Here is a 19770-nt window from a genome sequence, read left to right as displayed (position 1 = left end):
TTTATATTCATTGCTTTACATTATACATTAATATCCTACTGTGTTTGTGCAAGAAAATTTATAGCTATTTCCCAATTACATACATACATAAAATATACACATATGATATATCCATTTTGGATCTTTCTATTCCTTGAAATATTTTCCCAGTGCCAAATCTCTGGGTCAAAGGATATGGACATTTTAGTCCCCATTGTAGTTTAATTTCAATTTGCTTTCTAGAATGATTGGACCAATGTTCTATCAACATTGTATTAAAATGTCTGTCTTTCCCTAACCTATCTACAGGGACTTTTAACTGCTAATTCAAAGTCATATTTACATTGGTATCCTTTCTTCATCTTCACTGATATTTTTTTCATCCAGTATTGATATAGTTGCCATTATGTACTATATACTTATTAAATGTTCATTAACTTAGACTGAATCAATACTATTCGTCTCATTACTGGACAGGTGTCATTGTTATAAAGTTCATTATCATGCTAAAATCTATCTGTAACTTCCAACTAGCTTTTATCAGGCTCTATAAAACCAGTGTTCCTTCCCTTTATGTGATAATTCTTCAAATACTTGGAATTATGATATTGTGACAGAGAGTATAATAAGAGAGAAAAGTTAAATGTTTTACTTAGAGCTACAGGACATAATTAGTCAATGGACAGCCTATTGTGAAGGAGTGTGTTTTTGTGCATGCGTGTGTATGTGTGTGTGTGTGTGTGTGTGTGTGTGTGTGTGTATTTGCTAAATATGTGTATGGAAGAACTTCATAATCAGAATTGCAATTAACTTTCTTTGGAAATGATTAATATCTCCTTCCTGGAACTTTTCAAGAGATTTGATGGTCCTTTGGCAAAGCTATACCTTAAGTCAGAGTTTTTGCTCAGAAATGGAGTATACTCCTCAAGTAGCTGAAGAACAATAGCTTTGATGTACATTGCTGGCTGATGGAGTGTTTTTTCCTTGGTGCATTAGTTCATAAAGGTCTTTCCAGATTTTTCTGAAATCACCGATAGTTCCTCATTTTTTTATAACATAATAGTATTCCTTCAGAATCATAATACCACAACTTGTTTAGCATTCCACAATTGATGTGTACCTACTCAATTTCCAATTCTTTGCTACCACAAAAAAGCTACTACAACTATCTTTATACACATATATCTGGAAATAATTCATCTAAGTGTCTCAGACCACAGTGGGTTGTTCAGTTCCCATAAGTCTCTAGAAGGTACCAAGTGTTTATCCTGGAATCACTAAAGGGACTTTCTATTTTCTATAATTCTCCCTAGTTTTCTACTTGAACTGATTTTTAAATGTATTGAGAAAAATTTGGATCAAAATCCCATGGATGTATGATGGGATATTATTAGAAGGCCTGATTGTGTGCACAAATGACTCAATCTACATCTAGGACTAAGCTTTTAATTTGAGATTCAGTCACTTAGAGACCAGAGAGCAGAATGACACCAATCCATCCATTCATCAGTCCATCCATCCATTCATTTAAATATCCATCCATCTATCCATCACTCCACTCATTCCTGCCTTCTAGCCAACAATTCCCTTCCCTTCCCTTCCCTTCCCTTCCCTTCCCTTCCCTTCCCTTCCCTTCCCTTCCCTTCCCTTCCCTTCCCTTCCCTTCCCTTCCCTTCCCTTCCCTTCCCTTCCCTTCCCTTCCCTTCCCTTCTCTTCCCTTCCCTTCCCTTCCCTTCCCTTCCCTTCCCTTCCCTTCCCTTCCCTTCCCTTCCCATCCCTTCCCTTCCCTTCCCTAATTTGTATAGAACCAGTTTCTTTAAGGTACTAGTTAAGATTCAAAGTTTCTATAAGATAGGGATCTGTGCCTTCTTGTAAGACAGTTAAGACATATACCTAGATAACTTGATAATTTCCTCCTCTATAAAAGGGATGAGGTCTTAGACTCTAATCTTCAAGTTTCCTTTCAAAAATTATATTTGTAATTTCCATGTTCTTGTTATCTGGGATTTCAGAAGTTTCATCATGATACTCCTCTGGTCAAAAATCATCAGTGGTTTCCTATTGCCTCCCAATTAAATCTCACATATTCCCTGGCATATAAGGTCCTTCCCATGCTGGAGTTGCTCTATATTTTCAACCTTATTTCACATTCTTCATTTTCATTTTTCCTATATTACATGGGAAAAGGTCAACTTGATATCCCCTGTTCATGCCCTTAATTCTTCTACCTTTGAATCTTTCCCTACATTATTATATATATCTGAAATATTCTCCCTATCTTCCCTTATTTAATTTCTTCCTATCTTTTGAAGCCCAACTCATACACCATCTCCTTCACTAACTTTCCCTAATTCCCTCTGTCAGCCCTTACATTGCCTTTGATTTTTCATCTCTCATGCACTTGTCACAAAATGTTATGGATCATAGAATGTAAGAATAAAGGATAATACAATCCATAGCTGGAAGGGATCTTAGAGGCCATGAAGCTTAAATCTCTCCCAGCCCCATCATTTTTACAAATGAGGAAACAGAGACGCTGGTAGACTGACATTTGCCCAGGGTCACATAGAAATTTAGTGTCAGAAGTGAGATTTTACTCCAACTTCACTAACTCTAGAGTCAGTGCAACCTTCACTGCAGCATGCTAATTTATTAAGAATGCTAACAAATTGTTGGTCTAGGACCCTGTGGATTCCCCACTGGGCTACTGAGAGAAAGACTGATTATTTTCTAATGGAATTGTCTTGTGTCAAGACAGAATTTCTGTGTTGATTATAGGCATGGCCAATGTGAAGAAATAATAGAATAATTGAATAAAAATGTTAAAGGAATTTTATGAATCATCTAATGCAGTCCCTTTATTTTACAGATAAGGGAACTAAGACTCAAGGAAGGGAAGCCACCTTCTTGAAGTCACAGAGCTGGGTAGTGGAAAATCTGAGATTTAAAGCCACTTTACCCAGGGAAATTTCCTCACTTTTGTGAGGAATTGGAAATAAAGTGCATTGACCATTAAGGGCCAGTGGGGAAGGAAAGGAAGTAATTAAATACCAAATTGTTGTTCATCCTTCTTTTTCAAAGAGAGACAATGACAACAGAAGTGATATTTTGATTTGCTTGTGAGTTGAATTTAAGTGAGGTAGAATTGCACAAAATCATTACACTCCGTTTTTCTTCTAATCATTGGAGTTCAATGGCATGCAAAAGTCAGGCTGACTAGCAATGACCTTGACATCTTTGAGATCTAAGTTCTAAGTGCTTCTTAGTGCCTGCTTTAGATGCCTTTGTGGCTGTTGAAACAAATTGTTCTCACCTGTCCATATCACCTAGCGAAGTCCTCATAAACTTGGGGTAAATAACCTCCTAACTAATACTGCTTCTTAGTTATCCTCTGGTTTAGCTTCTGCTGAGATGGTTTTACAAGGGTATATATACTGTGTCTGCTGCAGCTTCTTGGAGCCACAGGTGAAACTTGAGTGAAATTGGACTCCAAAGGTAAACAAGAACACTAAAAAAGAATTTGGGAAGATCTCATTGCAGAGGTGCTGGTTCTCCTGAACACTCCAAGCATCTCAAATATAAATGTTATTTGATATCACTGAACCATAAGAAACAACAAATATGAAAAACTCAGAAGAACATGAGAAGGCTGATAAAAATTGCTGCAGATAGAAATAAGCAGAAACATGAAAATAGAATACACATCACCACAATGTAAATGGAAAGAACAATTTCTACAAGTCAAAGTTGCATGCTATGTAACTACAAAAACCAAGATTAGCTTCAGAAAAGAGCCCTGTGGTAGAGCTCAGGTGTTATTTGATATATTAGTAAACTTTTCTAAATGTGCTCTCTCTCTCTCTCTCTCTCTCAATGTAAAAACAAAAGATATCAACACTCCTTTCTTCCAAAAAAAAAGTGTTGGTATCACTTGTATTCTTTTAGTGGGAAGAAACAATTAGGCTTATCATCTGCTTAGCAAGAGCAATTAGTTAAAATAGATAGTTGCCAGATGGTTTCTTCTTCTCCCTCCCACTCCCAATCTCAGTGACTGAATTTTAGGTGACTCTCAGCCACCAGCCCTACCTGGCTTTTTCCTTTCAGTGGCACTCTCATCTACAATGACCTAGTGATGAATTAAGCTCTTTCACAGAATAAAACTTTGTTCTCAGGTCTCTCTTTCTGCAGATCATCAAATGAATTCATTGACTATTTCAGGCACATTTTATAGTACATACTCAGGTAGACAAATCTTGCTATATATATTTTTTGACTCTGCCCTTAATATCATTCATTCTAATGTATTCTCCTATAGATAACCTAAATACAAGTTTACGTTTAAATCAAGCCTCTAATCTGAAGGATCTCTAACTCAGCTCTTTTAGCACAATACTTAATTCTATGTGTAATCTGGAAAAACAAGCCAGAGTACAAAAAGACAGTTTCATTCCTAACTTCAGAGAAGTTATTAGAAATATTGAGAGAGAATTTATGATAAAATGAATGAAACTATCTTGAATTTACCTTTCTAAATGAAAAAAAAAGCCTCTACTACATACTCCATATATTACAATAAGGAGAACAAGCCCTAGACAATATCTCTAAAAAAATTAATTTATGGAATAAAACAAGCATAGCTATAATGTCGTATAATATAAATATAACCGCACATAAAACTGCAAATCTATTGTGCACAATTGCTATTTCATATATATGTATATATATATACATATATATATATGTATAATAAAATTATCATGTAAATTTCTTTTTTTTCTTTCCTTTCTCCCCACTACTCTAGAGATGGTTACCATGAGACATAAATAGGTACATATATATATATATATATATATATATATATATATATATATATATATATATATATATATATATATATATTTGTATGCATACACATATATACATATATACATACATATAAATAAACATGTAGGTATGTAAATTTTGTGTATGTATATTTTTATATATAGCTTTCTATATAGAAACATATGTGTAACTATATATTTGTCTATACATATTCACAATACACATATGTATATGTAAATATATCCATATAGATGCAAATATTATGTAAAATTGTTCTATATATACCTTCATTTATCAGTTCTTTCTCTTGTGGCAAATAGTGTCTTTTTTCATATGTCCTTTATAGCTAATTTGGATATTTATAATAGAGAAAATAACTTATTCACTCTTTCAAGAAATTAATTACAAGGCTTTAAGTAAATTATCTTGGATTTTTAAAACTCTTTCATTGATTGAAAATGAAATGTTTGAAGATGATATATAATAATTCAAGTGGCTTGATACTTCTTTAAAAAGATTGGAAATGGGTGCTCAGGAAAGGAAGGTAATTTGGATGGATGTTTTTAAGGTCATTGAGTTTAGATTCCAAAGGGACCTTAAGAATCATTTAGTCTAATCCCTTCATTTTGTAGATAGGGAAACTGAAGCCTAGTAAGGAAAAAATTATGTTTCATCCATCCCATCCAAAGGAGATTTACAAGCAGCTCCTCTGACTTCAATTTCTGGCTCCTTATCTATATTGTCAATAGCGGTTAGGACACATTTCTTCACACTTGCAGTGTCAAGTCAGAAGCAACTGTTGTGATGAATTTGGAGGAAGAGTGTCTGGGATCAAATCCTAGTTTTGTTACTTATTACTTGTGCCACAAATAAACAACTAACTATCTAAGGCTATATTTGAACACAAGTCTTCCTGACTTCAGATAGCATATTCTATCCACTGTACCACCCAGGGAAATTTCATTCAATTAGATAGTTCAATAAGAATTATTTTAGATTATCAAATTAGTGTAGTCACTTTGGGCTTAATGTTTTTCAAAGTTGGATTCTATTGTTGAGAATGGAGAGATCGAAAAGAACTAAATGAGGAAGTGACAAAAGGGGAAATGAAGACAGAAAAGCACTGAAGACAACAGGTGTTCTTCAGAAGTTTGTCTCAGACGGAGTCCATTGTTTTCCATTCTATACAGTCCAGAATATATTGAGCATAGATCAGAAGAGACTCATTTAGGGTTAGTCCTTGATCTGTCATTGGCCAATTGTAGGAATTTTGGCAAAAATCACTTTCTTTCTCTGGATCTCATTTTCGTCACGTATTAAATAAAGTATTTGGACAAAGTGATCTTTAAAGGCAAAAGTCAAGGGTCTTTGAAGAGTCTTCTTTTCTGTTCTAAATTTCTGTGGCTATAGAGCATAAAATATTAACTCTTCTCTGTAATATTCTTCTCTAAAATGTATTGTTCTCTTGTTGGGGTTTCCTTGGGGTGTCTGGAGGCAGCCTTAGTTTCAGTTCAGTAATCACAAGTGCAGCCAGGAATTAAAGTCCAAATCCTTTACTTGTCTCTTTCCTTTTTTTTTTTTTTAAACCAATCAAAGCATATTATTATTTTTTGAATTTTATTAATTTTATAATTATACATTTTTGATAGTATAGATGCATGAGTAATTTTTTAAATAACATTATCCCTTGTTTTCATTTTTCCAAATTTTCCCCTCCCTCCCTCTACTCCCTCCCCTAGATGACAGGCAATCTCATACATTTTACATGTGTTACAGTATAACCTAGATATAATATATGTGTGTAAATCCAATTTTCTTGTTGCACATTAAGTATTGGATTCCGAAGGTATAAGTAACCTGGGTAGATAGACAGTAGTGCTAATATTTTACATTCAATTCCCAGTGTTCCTTCTCTGGGTGTAGTTGTTTCTGTCCATCATTGATCGGCTGGAAGTGAGTTGGATCTTCTTTATGTTGAAGATATCCACTTCCATCAGAATACATCTTCATACAGTATTGTTGTTGAAGTGTATAGTGATCTTCTGGTTCTGCTCATTTCATTCAACATCAGTTCATGCAAGTCTCTCCAAGCCTTTCTGAATTCAGCCTGCTGGTCATTTGTTACAGAGCAATAATATTCCATACCCTTCATATACCATAATTTACCCAACCATTGTCCAATTGAAGGACATTCATTCATCTTCCAGTTTCTAGCCACAACAAAAAGAGCTGCTACAAACATTTTGGCACACACAGGTCCCTTTCCCCTCTTTAGTATTTCTTTGGGATATAAGCCCAGTAGTAGCACTGCTGGATCAAAGGCTATGCACAGTTTGATAACTTTTTGGGCAGAGTTCCATATTGCTCTCCAAAATAACCGGATTCTTTCACAACTCCACCAACAATGTATTAGTGTCCCAGTTTTCCCACATACCCTCCAACATTCATCAATATTTGTTCCTGTCATCTTAGCCAATCTGACAGGTGTGTAGTGGTATCTCAGAGTTGTCTTAATTTGCATTTCTCTGATCAGTAGTTATTTGGAACACTCTTTCATATGAGTGGATATAGTTTCAATTTTATTATCTGAGAATTGTCTGTTCATATCCTTTGACCATTTATCAATTGGAGAATGGTTTGATTTCTTATAAATTAGGATCAATTCTCTATATATTTTGGAAATGAGACCTTTATCAGAAACTTTAACTGTAAAAATATTTTCCCAATTTTGTTACTTCCCTTCTAATCTTGTTTAAATTATTATTGTTTGTACACAAACTTTTTAGTTTGATGTAATCAAAATCTTCTATTTTGTGATCAATAATGATCTCTAGTTCTTCTCTAGTCATAAATTCCTTCCTCCTCCACAGGTCTGAGAGGTAGACTATCCTCTGTTCCTCTAATCTATTTATGACCTCATTCTTTATGCCTAAATCATGGACCCATTTTGATCTTATCTTGATATATGGTGTTAAGTGTGGGTCCATATCTAATTTCTGGCATACTAATTTCCAGTTTTCCCAACAGAGTTTTTTCAAATAATGCATTTTTATCCTTAATATTGTTATCTTTGGGTTTATCAAACACTAGATTGCTATAGTTGTACCCTTTTTTGTCCTTTGTAAGTAATATGTTCCATTGATCGACTGGTCTATTTCTTAGCCAATACCAAATGGTTTTGGTAACTGCTGCTATATAATATACTTTTAGATCAGGTATACCTAGACCACCTTCATCTGACTTTTTTTTTTCATTAATTCCCTTGAAATTCTCAACCTTTTATTCTTCCATATGAACTTTGTTGTTATTTTTTCTAGGTCACTAAAATAGTTTCTTGGGAGTCTGATTGGTATAGCACTAAATAAATAGATTAGTTTGGGGAGTATTGTCATCTTTATTATATTTGCTCGGCCTATCCACGAGCACTGGATGTCTATCCAATTATTTAAATCTGACGTTATTTTTGTGGCAAGTGTTTTGTAATTTTGCTCATATAATTCCTGACTATTCTTTGGTAGATGGATTCCCAAATATTTTATACTCTCAACATTTGTTTGGAATGGAATTTCTCTTTGTATCTCTTGCTGTTGCATTTTGTTGGTGATGTATAAAAATGCTGAGGATTTATGTGGATTTATTTTGTATCCAGCAACTTAGGTAAAGTTGTGAATTATTTCTAATAACTTTTTATTAGAATCTCTTGGATTTTCTAAATATACCATCATATCATCTGCATAGAGTGACAGTTTGATTTCCTCATTATCTACTCTTGTTCCTTTACTCTCTTTCTTGACTCTTATTGCCGAGGCTAATATTTCTAATACAATATTGAATAGTAATGGTGATAGTGGGCAACCTTGTTTCACTCCTGATCTTACTGGGAAAGGTTCCAGTTTATCTCCATTGCATATTATGCTTACTGATGGTCGAAAATATATGCTCCTGATTATTCTAAGGAATAGTCCATTTATTCCTATACTCTCAAGAGTTTTTAGTAGGAATGCATGTTTGATTTTATCAAATGCTTTTTCTGCATCTATTGAGATGATCATATGTTTTTTATTAATTTGATTATTAATATGGTCAATTATACTAATAGTTTTCCTAATATTAAACCAGCCCTGCATTCCTGGTATGAATCCTACTTGATCATAGTGTATTATCCTGGGGATGATTTTCTGAAGTCTTTTTGCTAATATCTTATTTAAGATTTTAGCATCAATATTCATTAAGGAAATTGGTCTATAGTTTTCTTTCTCAGTTTTTGATCTACCTGGTTTAGGTATCAGTACCATGTCTGCGTCATAAAAGGAGTTTGGCAGGATTCCTTCATCCCTTATTTTTTCAAATAGTTTATATAACATTGGGGCTAGTTGTTCTTTAAATGTTTGGTAGAATTCACATGTAAATCCATCTGGTCCTGGGGATTTTTTCCTGGGGAGTTGATTAATAGCTTGTTCTATTTCTTTTTCTAAAATGGGACTATTTAAGCAATTTATCTCCTCCTCTGTTAATCTAGGAAGCCTCTATTTTTGGAGGAAGTCATCCATTTCACTTAAGTTATCAAATTTATTGGCATAAAGTTGGGCAAAGTAACTCATTATTTCTCTAATTTCCTCTTCATTGGTGGAAAGATCCCCCTTTTCATTTGTAAGACTAACTTCTTTTTTTTTTTTCTGATCAGATTTACCAAAGGTTTATCTATTTTATTGGCTTTTTCATAGAACCAACTCTTGGTTTTATTTATTAATACAATAGTTTTTTTTTACTTCCAATATTATTGATTTCTCCTTTTAATTTTAGTATTTCAAGTTTGATTTTTAGTTGGGGATTTTTAATTTGGTGTTTTTCTAGCTTTTTAAGTTGCAGGCCCAATTCATTAATCTTCTCTTTATTTTGTTCCAATAAGCCTCTAAAGGTATAAAATTTCCCCTTATTACCGCTTTAGCTGCATCCCACAGATTTTGGTATGATATCTCATCACTGTCATTATCTTGAGTGAAATTATTAATTGTTTTTATAATTTGCTGTTTCACCCTGTCTTTAAGATGATACTATTTAGTTTTCAATTACTTTTTGTTCCATTCACCCCTAACTTCTTATTGTATGTAGTTTTTATTGCATTGTTATCTGAAAAGAAGGCATTTATTATTTCTGCCTTCCTGCATTTAATTTTGAGATCTTTATGTCCTAATGTATGGTCAATTTTTGTACAGGTTCCATGAACTGCTGAGAAGAAAGTATATTCCTTTCTATCATTCAGTTTTCTCCAAAAGTCTATCATACCTAGTTTTTCTAATGTTCTATTTACCTTTTTAATTTCTTTCTTATTTGTTTTGTGGGTTGATTTGTCTAAATCTGAGAGTGCAAGGTTGAGATCTCCCAGTATTACAGTTTTACTGTCTATTTCTTCTTGTAAGTCTCTTAACTTTTCCTTTAGAAAGTTAGATGCTGTACTACTTGGTACATATATGTTTAGTATTGATATGGCTTCATTGTTTATGCTACCTTTTAGCAGGATATAGTTTCCTTCCTTATCTCTTTTAATTAGATCAATTTCTTCTTTTGCTTGATCTGAGATAAGGATGTCTACCCCTTCTTTTTTGGCTTTACCTGAAGCATAATAGATTCTGCTCCAACCTTTTACTTTTACTCTGTATGTATCTCCTTTCTTTAAGTGTGTTTCCTGTAAACAACTTATTGTAGGGTTCTGACTTTTGATCCAGTCTGCTATCTGTCTCCATTTGATGGGAGAGTTTATCCCATTCATATTTACAGTTAAAATTACTGATTCTGTATTTCCTGCCATCATATTATCCCCAGATTATGCGTTTTTCCCTTGACCCCCCCTGAACACCTTCCCCAATATTTAATTTATAGACCCCACTTGTGACGTGCAGCCCTCCCTTTTTAGTATCCCTCCCCCTCCTTCCAAATCCCTTCCCTTTTCCAGTACCCTTCCCTTATTCCCCTTTTCCTTTTCCCTTTTCCTCTCCCCCCCTTTTTAATGAGGTGAGAGAGAATTCTCTGAAAAACAAATACATCAATTATTTACTCTTTGAGCCTATTCTGATGAGAATAAGATTCACACAATGTTTTTCTCCATCTCTAAATTCCCTCAGATGTGATATATTTTCTATGCCTCTTCCTAGGATGTAGTTTCTCTTTTTATCACCCCTTCCCCTTTTTCTGATACTACCCCCTTCCTTTTACTACTCCCCCTTTTTTATATCAGTAAAATCAAATTATCCATTCAGACTTTCTATATATCCACAATAGAGATAGAGTTCTCAAAAGTTTTTTTTTTTTTTTTTTACCTTTTTCTGTTTTTCTTCTGTCTTGTGGATGTAGATCGATTTTTTTTGTTTAAGTCTGTTTTTTTATTAGAAACAAATGGAATTCCTCTGTTTCATTAAATGACCATCTTCTTCCATGGAAGAAAATGCTAAACTTAGCTGGGTAGTTTATTCTTGGTTGCAATCCTTGATCTTTTGCCTTTTGGAATATCAGGTTCCAGGCCCTTTGATCTTTTATTGTGGAGGCAGCCAGATCTTGAGTGACCCTTATTGTGGGTACCTTGATATTTGAATTGCTTTTTTCTAGCTGCTTGCAGTATTTTTTCCTTTGTTTGGTAGTTCTGCAACTTAGCCACAATGTTTCGTGGAGTTCTTTTTTTAGGGTCTTTTACAGAAGGTGTTCAATGAATTCTTTCAACGCCTATTTCACTTCTATTTATATTATCTCTGGACAGTTCTGTTTGATGATTTCCTGTAAAATAGAATCTAGGCTCTTTTTTTGATCATAGTTTTCAGGAAGTCCAATGATCCTCAGATTATCTCTCCTAGGTCTATTTTCCAGGTCTATAGATTTCCGCAGTAAGTATTTGACATTATTCTCCAGCTTTTCATTTTTTTTTTTTGTTTGTTTTGTTTGACTGATTCTTGGGTTCTCGATGAATCATTCATTTGTATTTGTTCCGTCCTGATTTTTAATGAGTTATTTTCTTCATTCACATTGTTTGTTCTTTTTGTATATGCCCAATTGAGTTTTTAAATGAATTATTTTGCTCTATTGATTTTTTCCATTTCCCTAATTTTTTTAGAGTTATTTTCTTTTTCCAATTCAGAAATCCTACTTTCCTGTGATTTTTTAACCTTTTCTAATTCACAAATTTTGTTTCCCTGCATCTCCTGTGAAGTCTTTATTTTTTCCAACTCAAATTTCAGGACATTGTTATTCTCTATCATAGCTTCTCTTTCCTTTCCCCATTTTTCTTCAAACTCTCTTAACTTTTTAATAGTCTCTTCTAGGAGAGAGTTACGTGATGGGAGGCAGGAATCGTTCCCCTTTAGAGTGTTATCTGCTGACTCTCTGCTGTTAACTTCCTCAGGCTTGGATACCTGCTCTTTCTCTGTGTAGAAGGAATCAATCATTCTCTTCAGCTTTTTACTCATTGTTAAAAATCTTTTTGGGTCTCCCCTTGGAGTAAGAATTTTATTTTTTTACCAGCTTCCCCCCAGACCAGATGGATGCAGCGGCTCCTGTGCCTGAGCTAAGAGAGAGCTCTGGGAGAGAGTTCCCCTCCTCCCTCTCCAAAAATGCATCAGAGGTGATATGGCTGCACTGTGAGGGTTGCCCAGTGAAGGACCCCTCTGTGTGTCCTAGTGACTTCCCTGAGGTTTAAGACTGAACAGTAAAAGCGACACAAAGCCCAGCCAATGTGTCCTGTGGGGCGTGGATGTCAGCAGCTGAGGTGAAAAGCCCCTGTGCTCAAACTAGAAGTGTCTGCCCAGAAATTGCGGTCCCTACTTCAAAGGTTCTGCTTCTCTGGGAGTTCCAATTCTCTGGGAGTTCCAATTCTCTGGGAATTCCAAGGCTGCTAGAGTTCCCCAGCCTCAGGCCAAGCCTGGCCCTATGTGGATTCGATGCTGCCTCAGGCTGTGTCCCCTCTGTTCAGGCTCTTAACTACCCCAAGGTGAAGCCCCGGACAGCAGAAGGCGGCTTCACAGCTGTGTAGAGATCTGTTAGGTCACTTCCAGATTGGGGCCGTTCTAGGATCTAGATTTATATTTTAAAGTGGCTTGATTTCTCTTCTAAACTGCTGTTTTATAAGCAGAGAAAAGCTAACAGCCTTTGTCAGATTCCTCTCTCTCAGTGGATTCTCTGATCCCAGAGTTCTCCCCAGCCCAATCAACACAGTGTGCTAGCACCTAACTGTCTGTGCTGACCTTTTCTGTAGAGACTCCAGATTCTCTTCAGCTGGTATGTTGTGCTTCTAATCCTTGTGGTTTCTATCAGTCTAGGGTTATTTTTGAGGCTGATTTAACTAATTGGTAATGAGGGAAGAAGGGAGCTTACAAATTCGAGTGTATCTTCTCTGCCATCTAGGCTCCACCCCCTACTGTCTCTTTCCAAGTCTTATCTCCTTTCCTGGGACCCAGTTAGCTTTCTTAGAGGCCTAGCTCTCTCCTTGGTTCTGAGAGTTTAAACCCCTGCCGCCAGTCCTTTGTCTTCTCTGCTTCCTCCATCTTCTTGAGGTCCTTCTGAATGTGTCTTGGTTTCTGTGGGAGAGGCAGGAGGACTGCCACCACTTCTATGGTCTTCCCTAGTTCTCCTCCTGGTTGAGTTTGTCCAAGGTTATATGGTCTCTTATAAAAGGTGTGAATCTTGTGTAATTATAGTAAGTACTAAGTACATGTACTGAACTAGAGAACTGTTAAGCACCATGCCAAATTAGATAACTATTGTCTCTATAAATTCCAATGACTTAGCACCTTGTTTCAAGTTCTGGCCCATAGTGCTTCTCTTTGGCTTTATGAGTCCTTCATAACCTGGCCCCCATTTATCATTTTTCAGTCCCATTAAACATTACTTCTTTTTCCACACTCTGATCAGTACTCCATCCACTGTTGATATGCCTTTGCATCACTCATTCCTCACCAATATCTCATAGAATCCTCCTACTTCCTTCAAGATTCAGCTAAAGTATCACCTTCTGAATAAAGTCTTTCCTGATCCTTCTATATGGTAGCATTTCTTTCCTAATTACATTGTATTCAGGGATACATGAGGTGTTCAGGAAAAAGTAGCACCTCTAGCATGATGACTTGCTGAATCCTTTTCGGAATGAGTTCTCCTTATTTACCTTAGGGGTCCACTTAGCACTCAATTCCCTCCTGTGGCTTTAAGAAACTGTCTCATGTGTACCCAGTAAACCTAAATCAGATAGAGGGATAATACACAGACTTCAGACCCATCGATGAGGAAGGGGACATCTACCTAAAGCATGTAAAGATTTTCCCTGGTGGAATGGAAGGATGAGAATTTTTTGTTCCAATAACTCGGAAAGAAGTTGAAGTACGCTTTGTGAAGTACTTGGAGCTTAATCAGATATGGAAGATGCTAAGAACATCAGCTTTATCTTAGGCCATAGCCTGTCATCTTAACTTTTTTTTTTCTGCCACTAGACTTTGATGATCCTGGAAGACAGAGTGAGACTGTGCAACTCTATCTCACTTCAATCCAATTAAAGTCAAGACATCACTATTATTGTACCCCAATGTCATGTTGTCATTAATCCTTTTGAAAACAGAAGATGAAGAACAACTTTGTATTTAATTATCTTGGATTTATTCGCTACATAACTATATATCAATATTTCCATTTCCTACTTACCCACTGCCTAGTTACCCTGAAAAAACTTTTGCCCTGAGGCTGGTTGGTTATGATTCATAATGACATATCCGGATAAATTGTTTCAGTAAAGTTCCAATCATCAGGCCACCCTGGTTACCTTTCCTTGCCATGGGCTATTTCTTTATTAGAATGTAGGGGTATTGAGGGTAAGGATTCTTTTTACTTTTGAATCCCTATCCCCCAGTTCTTAGAATAGTGCCTGGCACTAATAGCAGAAGAGGCTTAATCAACTCTTGCTGATTATTTTAAACTAGGAACCCCCATACTATTAAGGAAAAACCATTTATGAAGTACAGCTACAGTTTGGAAACTTTATAAACTTCTAAATTCAGAGGTAGCTAATAGCTTAGTCTTAGAACAATTCTTGAAGGACCTTACTGAAAGAAGCTTCATGAATGGTTTTCCTCATTGCCAGGCAGATCACTCAATACAAGGAGCCTGGCAGACATTTGAAAAAATAAAAAACAATCAAACGAAAGGATAGGGGTGGGTGGAAAGATTTTCATGTCTGTCAGGAGTGATTTATAAAATCAACAAATTTCACTAGTAAGTGATTATAAACTTTCTGGTAACTGAAATTCATTATGTATTTCTAAAATGGTAAGTTGAGAGAGAACACATATTACAAGAAGAACTGAAAAAATTAGATAATACCTATATGATAATAGTAAAATGTATGTAATTGACAAAATTACAGTTGTTTTAGAGAGACAACATGTCATGGTTGATATAGTTAGAAAGATCTGAGTTCAAATCCTACTTCCAAACCATTCTTTAATACTACATTACAAGAATAATTTGGTTCCACCAAATTTAAAAGTTTTTGCACAAATGAAATAGCCAAAATTAGAAATAAGGAAAATGGGTAAATTTTTACTTCATTTATCAGATATGTAGAGAAATTAATAAATTTATAAGAATGCAAATCATTCTTTAGTTGATAATTGGTCAAAAGATATGAACAAGTAACTTTTAGAAGAGAAAAAATCAAAACTATATATACTCCTATGCATATGTATGTATATAAGCCACTTTAAATCACTATTGATTTTGTTGTTCTGTTCTTTTAGTCACATTCAACTCTTTTTTACCTATTTGAGGTTTTCTTGGCAAAGATACTGAAATGGTTTGCCATTTTCTTCTCCATCTCATTTTACTGATGAGGCAAATAGGGTTAAATGACTTGAGCAGTGTCATACACTTTTTTAAATCGAGGTCAGGAAGTCTTCCTGACTCCATGTTTGGCACTGTTGGTTAGACAAATGCAAATCAAAACAATTCTGAGATGCCAACTTATACCTAGCAGATTGACTAATAGGACAGAAAAGGAAAATTATAAATGTTGAAGAGGATGTTGAGAAATTGGAATGCTAATATACTATTGGTGGAGTTGTGAACTGATTCAATAATTATGTAAAATAATTTGGAACTATGCCCAAATGGTTATAAGACTGTGCATGATCTCTGATTCAGTGATCCTAAAGAGCTCAAAGGGAAAGGAAAGAACTTACATTTACAAAAATATTTATAGCAGCTCTTTTTTTGTAGTAGCAAATAATTGGAAACTGAGATATGTCCATCAATTAGGGAATGATGAGTAAGTTGAGCTATATGATTGTGATGGATAGATGGATTATTGTGTTATAAGAAATGATGAGCAAGATTGTTTTAGAAAGCCCTGGCAGGACTTATATACACTGATGAAAAGTGAATATTATCACTGTCATATTTTATCAATAACATGTTAACCTTATTAGTAAAAATATGTCTCTTAAAGGTTTTTTAACATTATATACCTTATAGCTAGAACTCCTGAAGAGAAATCAGTTATTTCATTGCTGATGGAACTGTGAATGGATCCAGCCATTCTGGAGAGCAAATTGGCACTAATCTCAAAAAAAATTATCAAATTGTGCATACCCTTTGTTTCAAAGTTCCTACTGGGCCTATATCCCAAAGAGATCTTAAAAGAAGGAAAGGGACCCACAGATGCAAAAATGTTCGTGGCAGTCCTTTTCATAGTGGCAAGAAACTGGAAACTGAGTTAATGCCCATCAGTTGGGAAATGACTGAGTAAGTTATGGTATAGAAATGTTACGAAGAACTATTTTTCTATAAGAAATGATAAGCAGGATGATTTTAGAGAGATCTGGAGAAATTTACATGAACTGATATTAAATGAAATGAGTTGAACCAGAAAATCATATATACCTGACTCTTTCCAACAATGAGATGATTGAGGCCATTTTCCATGATCTTGTGATGAAAAGTGCATCTACACCCTGAGAGAGGATTATGGGAAATGAGTATGGATCTCAACATTTCATTTTCACTCTTTTTTGTTGTTGTTCACTTGCATTTTTTTCTTACTCCTTTTTTTTTCTTTTTGATCTGATTTTTCTTGTGCAGCATGAAAATTATGTAAATGTTTTCATATATTGGATTTAACATATATTTAAACATATATAACATATATAGGATTGCTTGGTATCTATGAGAAGGGGTGGGGGAAAGGGGAAATTTTAGAACACAAGGTTTTGCAAGGGTCAATGTTGAAAAATTATCCATGCATATGTTTTAAAAATAAAAAGCTTTAATAAAGAGAGAGAGAGAGAGAGAGAGAGAGAGAGAGAGAGAGAGAGAGAGAGAGAGAGAGAGAGAGAGAGAGAGAGAGGACCAACTATTGGTTTGTGATTTTCCTACCTTTTTTTGGAGGCTTCAGCCCTTAGTGAGGCATTTTGGAATATTTGTGTATTCCTTTCTGCTCCAATGACTTTGCATAATTAACATAATTATTTTGCTTGCTCTCTGGTTTCTGCTCTCAGAGGGGCAATATGAATTCTTTTCTATGATCATAGGAGTTTCTAGCTGGAAGAGCTCTCTTTCACACTCCTTTCATCTTGTGCTGATGGTGACTTGGCTCTTGAAGAGGCACTATCCCTGGTCATCCAATACTCTCTTTGTACTTTCTCCTTCCCCATTCTACCCAAATTTTTGGACAAGGAGCAAGGGTAGGTGTAGATTATACTTGATCTTCACTGTCACTTTCAGATCCTCTTTCTGCTGTCATTTTTCTAAATCATTTTCTCTTCTAAGGTTCACTCCATCTGTCTCTATCACTCTTTCCAGATACTGGCTTCTTCTTAGTTATTGGCTGCTGGGACATTCTCACTCCTGTTTCATGCAGTATGACTCTTTATTTTCCATCTCCCTAAGTACTGTAATCCTGACTTCATGCTTAGAGATCCTGATGCCCATTTTGTTAATTCCCTCAAATTTCTTGAGTTCTCAGTTCAATTTCCTCTCCTGTCAAGAGCTATACTTTTTTTTTTTAATTATAGTTTTTATTTACCAGATATATGCATGGGTAATTTTACAGCATTGACAATTGTCAAACCTTTTGTTCTAATTTTCCCCTCCCCCCCAGATGGCAGGTTGACCAATACATGTTAAATATGTTAAAGCATAAATTAAATACAATATATGTATACATGTCCACACAGTTGTTTTGCTGTTCAAAAAGAATAGAACTTTGAAATCGTGTATAATTAGCCTGTGAAGGAAATAAAAAATGCAGGCAGACAAAAATAGAGGGATTGGGAATTCTATGTAGTGGTTCATAGTCATCTCCCAGAGTTCTTTTGCTGGGTGTAGCTGGTTCAGTTTATTACTGAAGAGTTATACTTTTGATGAGGTCTTGGGTCACTAGGTGGAGTAGGCAGAGAGAGCCTGAAGTAGTGATATAATTACTCTCTGAAGTAAGCAGGGAAGGGCTTTGATAAGGATCAATTCAACCTTATAGTCCAACCTTCTGTGGAGGTCTGGGATAGCACCACCTTTATGTATCCAGTTAGAAATCCAAATTATATCAAACTCCTGAGGTTTATTTTCCCCTATAAATCTGTTCATAACTCGCACTGATGAGGTTCAAATGATAAGATCAGGGAACTAAATGATGAAGTGTGAGAATTGGGAGTGGAAAATCCCCTCTGGGGAGACACAGGTCCTATGTGAAAGAATTAAAAACCCCAAAATCTGCATAGCAAAAGGGATTTTTATTGTTCCCCTAAGAAGGAAGCTTCATAGCAGGCAAAAAATTTGGCAAAGGTGAGTTAATAGACCCCTGATTATAATGGATAAATCTTGGTCTGGGGAGCAGTTTGAGCCACTCAATAGAATTATTGACTGCCTCAGGCTGAGATCTCCAATTGAATGACACCACTTGACTTGGGAAAGGCTTGTCTGGGACCACTTAATTTGGTGAGGGTGTTGTCTGGTAAAAGTATGCTTTTCCTAGGGTTTGAGAATCTCTCCAAAGGAGACACAGTTTCATCCAGCCCCTCCCAAAGTTACATCATTTTTCCCCAAAAGATCTCAGTTTATATCACTTCACCCCCTCAAACAATCCCCCCAAATTAATTTGGGGTAACAGGATTAATGTCTCATCTTCTGTATCTGCTTCAAGCTGACATGGGTCATAGAGCTCTCCCTACTTTCACTGGGAATTCAGGTCAGGAGGGGAAGTGTGAGATCTGAAGACTGTAGCAGCTCAGGCCAGGAGATGTAGAGAATTCCATGATCTTCAAGCTGAAGAAGTAATTAAAAGTTCCTAGCTTGGAGCCTAGAGGAAATAAATCTCAGGAGCATATTAAAAGTGGGGCATCATCCAGGGTGGAGATGGTGATATTTGGGAATGGGGCCTTTTCCAAAAAATGCATCAGGTAGCATCTGTGGGCTGCCTTAAGAATGCTAATGGCTGGCCCAACAATCCTGAAATGCTCTCATTGCCCACTTTGCTTCCTAGCTGAAAGGCTAAGGAGTTAACTACTGACAGGGGCCATAGAATGACAATCAAGAAAAGTAGAACAGAAAATGCTGGGGGCAAAGTTCTCATCCTTAGAATGGGAAAAGTTAGGTAGAGTGAGAGTGAGGAAAAGAAGGATGCAGACAATTTCACCCTTCTTTTCCCAGAGTGCTCACAAGAGTACTCTGAAATACCTGAAAAGTAAAAGCTGGACTTATTTGCCTCTCTGCAAGGAACTAAGCAGGCTTAGCAAGTGCCTTAATGCCTTTAATGCCTTCTCAGTCTTGCAGTGAAAAACTTCTATCTAAAATTAGTAAAGATGTCAACAAAGACCAGAAGCAATTTTAAACCTCTATAAGGGGGGCATATGCATAAAATCTATTTGCTAATCTTCCCCTGGGTATGTGCCCCTTCTCTGAACAAGCTTAAGAAGAGAGGGAGGTCTAACAGCTTCATCAGGATTTACT

Source organism: Sminthopsis crassicaudata, chromosome 2 (assembly GCF_048593235.1).
Source record: "Sminthopsis crassicaudata isolate SCR6 chromosome 2, ASM4859323v1, whole genome shotgun sequence".
In the NCBI taxonomy this organism is placed as follows: Eukaryota; Metazoa; Chordata; class Mammalia; order Dasyuromorphia; family Dasyuridae; genus Sminthopsis; species Sminthopsis crassicaudata.
This window is presented reverse-complemented; position numbering follows the sequence as displayed.